This window comes from Heliconius melpomene, chromosome 13 (assembly GCF_056956725.1).
Source record: "Heliconius melpomene rosina isolate 202511_hmr_F chromosome 13, ASM5695672v1, whole genome shotgun sequence".
Classification (NCBI taxonomy): Eukaryota; Metazoa; Arthropoda; class Insecta; order Lepidoptera; family Nymphalidae; genus Heliconius; species Heliconius melpomene.
The window spans coordinates 901970-912372 of record NC_140401.1 but is presented as its reverse complement, the minus strand read 5'-3'; the positions used below and the strand labels follow the sequence as shown (position 1 = coordinate 912372).

General features: G+C 37.7%; 1 non-coding gene across 1 annotated transcript; it reads right to left on the bottom strand.

Annotated features, from left to right (window-relative positions):
* Window positions 1-6428: 6428 nt before the first annotated feature.
* Window positions 6429-6621, bottom strand: LOC146532387 (U2 spliceosomal RNA). Its single transcript, XR_014878730.1, has one exon. It is a non-coding gene; the product is annotated as a U2 spliceosomal RNA (small nuclear RNA).
* Window positions 6622-10403: the final 3782 nt, after the last annotated feature.

The following is a 10403-nucleotide window of genomic DNA, read 5'->3' as shown; positions in this document are numbered from 1 at the left end:
CCGCCACCCACGAGCCGTGCAAAAAACCAACTCTTCTAGAACAAAGAAATGAAAGTATTCAATATTTAATTTCCTCCAGCGAGAATCGATTCGACAACTACTCGCGTTTACAGTTACAATCTTGTGACCCTGCGCCACGACTGGTTTTTACCAATTTGGTCTTTATTTTTTATAGGGACAGTAAAATACAAAAATATAAGCTATATAATTATAATAAAACTATAACAAAATTTATGTCGATATAACTATAATAAATAATAACTGTGAACAAGCAAACAGCAAAAATTATGAAGGTCAAATTCTATATATTTTTCTGGTTCTTTACTATCACAGGACTGGTCGTTGCAAGTCCATAGATTCATTTTCTGAATCCTATCCACAGCCTTCCATTTCGTGAGTGCGGGATACAGCGTGAAGCTGATTTTTTTTATAAAATCTAAGATAACTGAATTTGACTTACTTATAAAAAAAAAAAATTAAGTTAAACGGTTTTATATTGCAGATAAATGTACTAAAAGCTAAAAAATAATTTCATGGATACAGTCAACTAAAATAAAATCGTGGGGCACGACACTTGCTACTTACCACTAGATGGGTGAAGTCTCATGCCATGTCTTTCGATTGTAGATATTGGACGTGCCCCACGTTTTTTTTTTTTACTTTTTTATTTTTAAGTTTTTTAGTTAGTGCACTGAATTTGACAAGCCCTTTCATTTGATACCCATATTGATGGGATTGAAAAAAACTAAGTTGTGCGCCATCTTGCAGCGGCGACCATCTTGGATTCACAATAATATTGAATATGGATAATTGTATTGTCACCAGAATCAAAAGCGTATACCAAATTTCAGATCAATCGGTTAACGAGAAGAGGGTTAAATTTCAATTACTAAATTTGACCCAAACAAATATCCAAACAAACGGGGTGAGCTAAATAAAACCGTTTAATAATAATTGTTTCATCTTATTAATTACGCCTATAAAGCTTAGTTGACAATATAGCAGCAATATTATGGCATCATCGAGCTGGTCTGCTGTTGGAGCCAGGACTCTACACTTATATAATTTATAGCCCTGAGCTACTTGTAGCGTTTGGTGTAGAAAAACATGTATTTTAGTTTTTTTACACTACGAGTTTGTATTGTTATTAATAATATACCTACATAAGTGCTTCTCGCAATAGACTACTCGATTACAGTTTTTTGTTTTATAGCTAAATAAATCAGAATATTTAATAGTCTTGAAATATAATATACATGTTTATTTATTTTTTTATTATTTGTTTATTTTCTTGAAGTAAGTAACTTTTGTTTCTGATTTGACGTAGAGTTAAATATTTTTGGAACTGCTCATTTTTTTTTACGTTTGCTATAAAAAATTTTTTATATAGAGGATTGTGTATATTTGTGTCAAATGTTTATTATTTATATAATTTTTTAATTATGTGCTTCAAAACTCTAAGTTAAGGCTACGTCCAATATCAATTTCTTTTCTATTAAAAAAAGTTTACATTTTTCAAACAAAAAGTCTTTATCTATTTTCGCCTTGGCAAGGGTTTTAGCAATAAAATTTTTAAAAAATCTTCCTTGTAGATCTTTATTTATATAAGTGTAAAATGTAAGACCGTAACATCCAACCATATAATACCACAGATTCTACTAGACAATGACATAATAAAACATTTTAAATAAAACGATTTTACTAACTATTTTATTTTTGGTAACCCGACATCCGTGGTCACACGCGGTGGTAAACTGAGATGGCATTCGTCTATCAGTTGACATAATTATTATATCAAACTACCGCCAACGAATTCTTAATTGTCTCGCGTTCTGGCCTGTGTTCCTTATTTAAAATATGTAATAATAGATAAGCGTTAGTGGCAGGGTCAAATGTCAAGATTAATATTTACTTATCAAATTTTAAACTCTGATGCCTCTATTTTTTTAATTTTGGAGAAATATCAAAATTATTCATTACTAGGTTCGTTTTGTCCACCTACCTAATTGCAAATGATGTTTGACGGTAACAAATACAATAAGTAGTAGGGTTTAGTTAAAATAGATAATTCTTATTTATCTTTACTTATAATTTATTAAACTATTATATCTTTTATTGAGTATTAAGAATACGAATATATACATAAAATATGCATATATTTCTGATAATGATATAACCTTTAAATGACTATGCCTAAAAATCTCATAAACAAGACTTTATCAAAAATGGACAGCCATTACTTTAATATATATAATTCAAATAATGCGTAGAAAAATAGTTTATATAATACCAAATTCGTACTTTTGTGTCTATTTTAAATCTGTGATTTTTAAGGCCAGAATATCAGTATTTTAATTAAGAAGGACGGTATTTATATGCAAAGGGGCTGTAGGGGTATTGCACAAGTATTAATATTATTTATAAATATCAATTTTAAGCACGCTATATCAGCGCCCTAAATTTATTCGCTACGAATGCAATTGTGAAATTATTTTCCACTATTGTTTTGTAGCGTGTAAATAACCAAATTAAATATATAATAAAGAAGTTGAATATAAAGTGTCGTCTCATTAGCATCACCCCAATGTATACTCATATTCACAAAAAAATCGGGCGGAGCGCACAGAAGAGTGTCTTAACACTAGGTTCTGTCTGGCACTGTATCATTTTTCAGACATCCTCTCAATTGAAAACTCTCAGGCCTTATTAAGTTGTAGCATCTTATAAAGGAAAATCTGTGTATTACATCGTCGTTAGGAATTTTGTAATTGTGGTGCATATTTTATCGGTTTAAAGTAAACAACAATTTAAAGAATTAATTTTTAATTTAAATTCTATATTTTCAACAATATTTAAAGTTATTTATTTTAACCTTTAACTATGGACGTGATTTTTTCATAACACACATATGGACGTCGGGTCTGTCAGACCAGTGTATTTATTGGTCATATTCCGTCTGTTTTTTAAAGGAAGACAATTTTATGTTTTAGTTTACATGAATAGCCTCTAATCAAACAAAATCAATATAAATAAAAACGCTTTTTATTAAACTTTACGCATCACAACGATTTAAGTAACTTAAAGTCACAATTTCAGTCTTTGGCCACATGGGGTGACTCTTAAGAAAATAATACTATAAAAAAAAGACAGATAATAAAATAAATATTTTTTTAACAAAATATAAAGTCTAACAATTAAAAAAAAATAAAAAAATTACATCTTATGGAATAAAATAAAAATTTTGACAACACCTCAAGATAAGGTACAATTGAACATCGATACACAATGGCTTTCAACATTGTTGGCTAACAGGACGATTGCAGTCAACATAAGTATATGTTGTCTTTCTATATATCTCATGGGGGCAGAGTATACATGTTTTTCAAGAACCCAAAACTATTTTTTTAGCTTCATGTTCAATAAATGATAGATCAGATCGCGAAACGCGAGTCAAAGTCATTCTCAATTCTTAGAGTAGTTTAGTATACGAAACGCGTCTTTTTATTTGATAAAGTGCTATTTTCTTTCTAAAATGTCGTCGTCCAATTCTTTTGTTTGATGTTGATTATAAAGTACCGATATATTTGTCCCTGACGTGCTTAGTCGATCATTTTTTTCCATTTTATCATCAAAACTAAAAAAAATTAATCTTTTTTACGTAAATAATATTTATTAACCGACTTCTGGAAGAAAAGGAGGTTATCAATTCGACTGTAATTTTTTTTTTTTTTATGTTTGTTACCTCATAACTTTGGACTGGGTGAACGGATTTTGAAAATTTTTTTTGTTTGAAAGGTATAGCTTCCCGAATGGTCCCATTATTTTTTGGTCCATGACTGACAATGATATCTATGAGAAAATCACATAAGTCTTAAATTTGCATTAGATATGTGCGCGAGAAATAGACGAATAACTCTATGTCGCGCCAACCGATTTTGATGATTGTTCTTTTATTTGAAAGGATACACTTCGAGGATAATTTGGTGAAAGTTTGGTTAGGTTCCAATTATGGAATCCGGTGAAAATTGAGAAAGTTTGTTTTTTTTTGGTAAAAAATTGATTATATTGTAATAGTTACAAGCAAAAACTTTTTAAATAGATGTCAGAAGTGAGATTCCTGATCGTTGCATTTCTTTTCAACCAACCTCAAAAAAGAGGATGTTCTCATTTTCAACCAACTTCAAAAAAGAGAGATTCTATATTCGCCCGAATACTTTTTATGTATGTTCTTGTCAATATACCAAAATGACAAGCTAATGCTACAACACCTTTACTACAATATCTAATTACTAAGCCTATTTGTTTTACTTTTCACCGACTTCAAAATTATAAAATCTTTGTATAACTATTTTTCACTTTTTAGTTCGTTGTTAGAAGTCGGTTTTTGTTTTTGTTAAAAAATAATTTATATTACTAAAATATATAACAAATAATGCAAAATAATATATGATATATAACAATAAAAACATTTGAATACAAATAATACAATTAAAATATTAAAGTATATTTATGTAATATTATAAAAATATATGGAGTTTTGAAATCATTATGTATGGAAAACATGGACGTCGGGTCTGACAGACCCAGGTCCTGTTTAGAAAGTTAAATACTCACGTGTTTTGAACCCAGAGACACAACCACTGCTATCTACATTCATTTTGTCATTAATTCGAAAAGTACTGAGCGACTCAGTGGCGGAGGTCACCGAGAAGTGGCCGATTTGTAGAATTTGTAGACCTAGATGGGTCTGTGAGACCCGACGTCTATACTTAAAGGTTAATTTTATCATCACAGAATCTAGTTTCAAGACACCGCGTACATCGCTTTCTGCCTGGATTCTAGACATTGCGTATTAAATTTGTAAATGTGTTTGGGGAATCAGTTACAAACCGACAGACGAATGCCATCTAAGTCTACCCTTGACCACGGACTACTGAAAAGTGTTCGAAACGTCGAGTTTCGGGAATCGGGTGAGAATGAAGAAGAACGTGCTCAGCTGGTTTGGACACGTCGAACGAATGAGTGATGAAGGAATGGCAAAAAAGATCTATAATGGATATATATTAAATAGTATTATTTAAAATTAGTAATAAATGTGAAAATCAAAGATCTTACTATAGAGACTTTCCCTTTACATTTTTCTGTCCATACTATAAGTTGAATGGTTAAATTCTACAGTGTGCTTTTTTACGTAAGTCCCTGAGTGGGAATTGATCCAATAACCATTGCATTTGCAGGCCGACACTATCCCACTGCGGCAATCCTTAAGCGATGTTGGCCTTTGATGTAGTATTTGTTTTAACCAATCCTTACTGACAATGAAGTATTCTGCTTAGCATTCACTTTCACGTCATCAGCCGTTAACAGTTTACCGGTACACGTTTTGTTACTAGACTTAAAAACAGAATATACATTATCTCAATAACAGTTATAAGAATTTCTAGAACAGTTGAGAACTAAACAAAGACTAATGAGAAAGCGTTGAGACTTACTTAAATACGATGGAAAACCGAGGCCTTTTGTAGTTTTAATAATCCTTTGAATGCCTTTGTGTCTAAGTACGAATATAATCTACTGTAATTTCCTCGTTGTAAGATTTTAAATTATATTAATATGATGATTTTTAAATGGTGTTGGTGATAAGAGGCACAATATATGACTGTAAACAAAACGCTCTTGGGTTCGATTCCCACTAGAGGGAATAATTTAGTTTAATTTTTTTCGCTCTGCTAACAAAACACGCCGATGAATTTTATTACTCAATACAACAGTACCTACTCACTTCTCGCCACATTTCATAATTAATCTATGGGAAATAAATTATAGGTTTGGAATACGCGGTGAATTTCATACAAAATGCAGCAAAGACTGACTTCTAAATTTGATGTTAATTTCTTGATGCTTTTACACGATAATAATATAAATTCTATTGACGGACGGACATACATACAAATGGACAACAAAGTTATCTTTTAAGTGTTCCGTTTTTTTTTTTGAGATACGGAACCCTAAAAACTATATCTCTCAACCGGATATATATCTAAAATCAAGAGCTCATTCATTGAACAATAAGTCCAATAGGAAATTCGCCAGTCGAAGAATGAACATGAACAAATTCAGTGTAAATCAGATAACATATGGCATGGAATCTAATAGAGATAAAATACAGACGAGCGTTTGAAAAGTGTATAAATATTTTTAATAAATCTTACGTGAAGTTAAAAAAAAGTCGTCAGTTATTTAAGTGTGCTTAATCCATTTAGTTCAATCTCTCTATGTTATACAGTGGTTCATCTAAGGTCCGTTGAATTTTTAAGCCTTGTTGGGCAATCTGTAATAGGATGCCGTATCACTACTTCATTAGAATAAGACTAACAATTGTGCTTAACCAGGAAACACAATTCTTCCTTGTATACATTTTTGATTTTATTGTGTAGGCCGATCCCGGCGGCAGTGCAATGCCGGGTCGACCCGTGACAGGAGTGGAGCGAGCCCCAAGCATCCCGTCAGTCTACAAAAATCAGTTCAATATACTGGTCCCGCGGTGCGGGAACTTTCAGATATTAAGCTGAAAAGAACAGATACTACACTTTGATCTAAGCCAAAAGGCCGAGAAGCGATAGGTATGCTTGAATTTCTTTCCTCCAGCGCCATGGCGCTGGGAAACGGCAGCTGGGCGGATGCCCTCTCGCCGTGGTTTCTGGCGGCGGCCATTACTATGACCGCGTCATTGTGGTGGGCACTAGGCCCGGTGGAGTTGTGTCTGTCAGGGCAGGCACAGTGCAGAGGAGGCAGGGGAAGGGGGGATGAGCATATGCCACCTGGGCGGTCAGCCCAGCCAGGTGAGACTCGCGGTTACCCGCGAGAGGCCCAGCTTAGGCAACCAGCGACCGAGGTGACTGCTCAGGAATTGGAATGGGAGGGAGGGGTGGGGATAATATCCCTCGGCAGGCGTCTTCTCTCGTCTGGCGGTCGGGTGTGGAGTGGCGCGATGCTACGAAGATGCAGATGGTCCGATGCATCGGCACGGCGGAATGCGTTGGACGCGAGCCGGCCGATGTGAGCCTCCAGGCTTTCCATTTTGAGGTCTCTGTGGAGTGTCGAGTTACGAACGTAATATGGTGCCTGGGTCACTCGCCGTAAGGCGAGGTTCTGGACCACCTGCAAGATTCTTCGTTGGTTCTCGCTGACGAGGGCGTACCATGCCGGGCTAGCGTATGTCAAGTGAGGCCTGACATACGCCTTGTATAACGACAACTTTGTTTTCAATGGCAATCTTGATTTAAATAGCGGGCGCAACAGGATCAGCGCGGTTCTCGCTGCGGTGGCCGCTTTCTTGACATGCCCTGTCATGTTGAGTCTCCTGTCTATCACAACCCCCAGGTAGGTTGCTCGGCTGCTCCAGGGGACCTGCTGGCCCTGCAGGATCAGCGGAGGAGGCTGTCTCCGGGTACCAAAGCTGATCGCTTGGGTTTTCGCGATGTTCAGCTCGAGCCTCCACTCCGCCAGCCAGTCCGGCAGCAGGTCGAGGGCGCGCTGTAGCTTCACGGCTGCATGTTTGGGGTTGAGCGACTTCGTAAACAGGGCGATGTCGTCGGCGTAAAGTGCCAGCGTTGTGTCCTGTTGGATGGGGATGTCGTCGGTGTACAAGGCGTAGAGGGCTGGTGAAAGAATGCTGCCCTGTGGAACTTCGGCGGCTATGGGGTGGCTGGATGACCTCACACTCTCCACCCTTACCCTGAAGGTCCTGCCGTAGAGATAATTGGCCAGGATCTGCGCGACGTAGTGGGGTATGCCTGCGTTCAGCACTTTGTACAGCAGCCCCGGATGCCACACGCGATCAAAGGCGCGCGACACGTCGAGGAAGGCTGCTGTGGCACTCTCCTTTCTGTTGAAAGTTGTGGTTGCGTAATGCACCACTCTGGCCACCTGAAGAGTGGTGGAGTGCCCGCTACGGAAGCCAAACTGTTCGTTGCGCGGGTGGAAGTGCGCCTGGAGAAGCGGTAATAGCAGCTTCTCGAACAGCTTGGCCACCGCACTGAGGAGGGTTATGGGCCGGTAGCTATCTGGGTTACGGGGGTTCTTCCTTGCTTTGGGCAGCATAATGACCAGGCCCTCTTTCCACGCCCGGGGGAAGTATCCCAGGCGCAGAATGGCGTTGAAGAGCCTGGTCAGGGCGGCGATGAATTTGCGGGGTAGGTGGCGTAGAGCGCTATTTGTAACGCCATCCAAGCCTGGGGCCTTCTTCAGCTTTAGCTTCTTCACCGTTTTCGCGACGAGCTCGGGCGTGAAGAACGGAGGTGCAGGGAGTGGTCGCTCTGGGTTGGCCAAAGTGCGGGCGACGTCGGCCTCCATCCGCGCATGGTGGGCGGGTCGTTTGCTGGCGTTTGGTTGGAACGTGGCTGCCAAGTGTTCCACTAATATCTCTGCTCTCTCCTCCGCGGAGTACCGGAGAGAGCCGTCTGGGTGCACCAAGGGATGAGTAGCAGGCTTCTTCTTGGTGAGTTGGCGACACAGACGGTTGAGGGAGGGCTGGTCCTCATCAGCCTCCTCAATCCGGCGCTCCCATGCGTCGGCACCGACGCGAGGCGAGGCGAGGCGATTGAGCCGGGTTTTCACTGCTGGGTCCCTGGTTTGTTGCCACTCCGAGTGTACCTTCCTCTTCCGCTCGATGAGGGCGCGGATGCGTGCAGGGATGGGCGGCAGAGTACGGGGGGTGGCGGGCGTTGAGGCTTCCTCCATCGCTTGTTTTATGGTCCCGGTGAGCCTGGCCTCGAGCCGGTCGATGTCCACAGAGTCAACGATTGGCTCAGAGGTATTTTGTAGAAAATTTTGGTCCCCACTGATCATTTGAACAACTTGCCCGCACGATTCAAGAATGACTTCAATATATGAAACAGTGCCATCTATTGAGCTGATTTAAAGAAATTTGAAGCTCATATTGAAAAATATATATTAAAAAATGCTCTGTTCTGTTGTTAACAAATTAAAACTTAAACTGAGATATAATTAAAGCTAAAAAAGGAACGCTTTAAAAGCGCTCGTCTACTCTACTGTAAACGAGTACCGCATATAAAGCTAAATATTGCGTCAACACACGCCTTAAGGAATTCTGATCATTTCCACCAATCCATTGATGAATTTGTCACACCAACATTTTTATATGATATAAAAAATACAAAGTAGAAGAAATAAGAACATTAAGAGAAAACAAAAAAAATATATATATTAATATTAATAAAAAATCTATCATTAGAAATTATATTGGGATTTTTTCATTTGCAACGTCATGAGAACACTTGGTTGGCATAGTGGTTAAAGTGCTTGGGCGGTTTCAAGAGTGCAAAGTCAAATCCCACCACGTTCACTTTTCCATACTTTTTCTAAAAAAGTAGTTTGTTTTACTATGCTTGGAATATTCTTTTTTATTATACTGTCAATTGAAATTGTACAATCAGGGTTATTTGTTCATGTTAAAAACTTGTTTTGTTTAGTTCTTCGAAATTGTATAATCATTGAAATGATGTGTTTTGGTTTATTATTTAAGCAACTCCTATATATTATTTAATAATGAAAAAAATGCATAAAGGCCCGCACGAGTATTTACCCTGTGTACCTAAGAAGGAAATAGAACCCACAACCATCGCCTTCAGTCAAGCGTGTAAACATACCGTTACAATGACATATTACGACTTTAAACATTTGTCTCAAAGTGACAAGCCCTTTGCAATTCTGTTACGCGTATTTACTTTAACAGAACATTCTCATTTGGTGTTAATTATTTTACAATATATATCGTAATACTATGTATTGTGTACATGAATAGGCCATCGTTGCGCTGTTAACAAACTCCGCTCCCCACTTTACACCTGATTTTCGAAATACTGCATGTTATTTTGCGGATCTCAACGCCGCGCTTTATCTTGTTACGAGAGCGAAGAAATATTTCTTCCCTAGACTAGAAATTAAACCCACAATTATCGCGTTTACAGTCAGACATTTGCCATTTGCCATTTTTTAAATTGGATCCATTAGAAATTAAAAAATAAGGCCAATTACGTATGTATAGTATCGTTAAAAAGTAGTTTCATTTAGTACAATAAATTAATTAATCGAACCGCCTACGACTTCCTAAACACGCGCCTCTCGTTAGAAACAGCTGCTAGGTCTGTATGAAAAAAGGAATGGGGTGTGAACGATATTTTCGTTTTGACATGGAAGATGTAAGAGAAAACGCTTTGCCTTATTACCAGAGCGAGGAAATGAAAATATTAAATAATTTAATCCCTCGAATGGGAATCGAACTTCCAAGTGTCTTGTTTACATTCATACGCTTTTGGCCTGGCGGCGCCACAACGGCCGATTTATGATTATATTTTTTCATTCCATTTCAACTTTCCTAA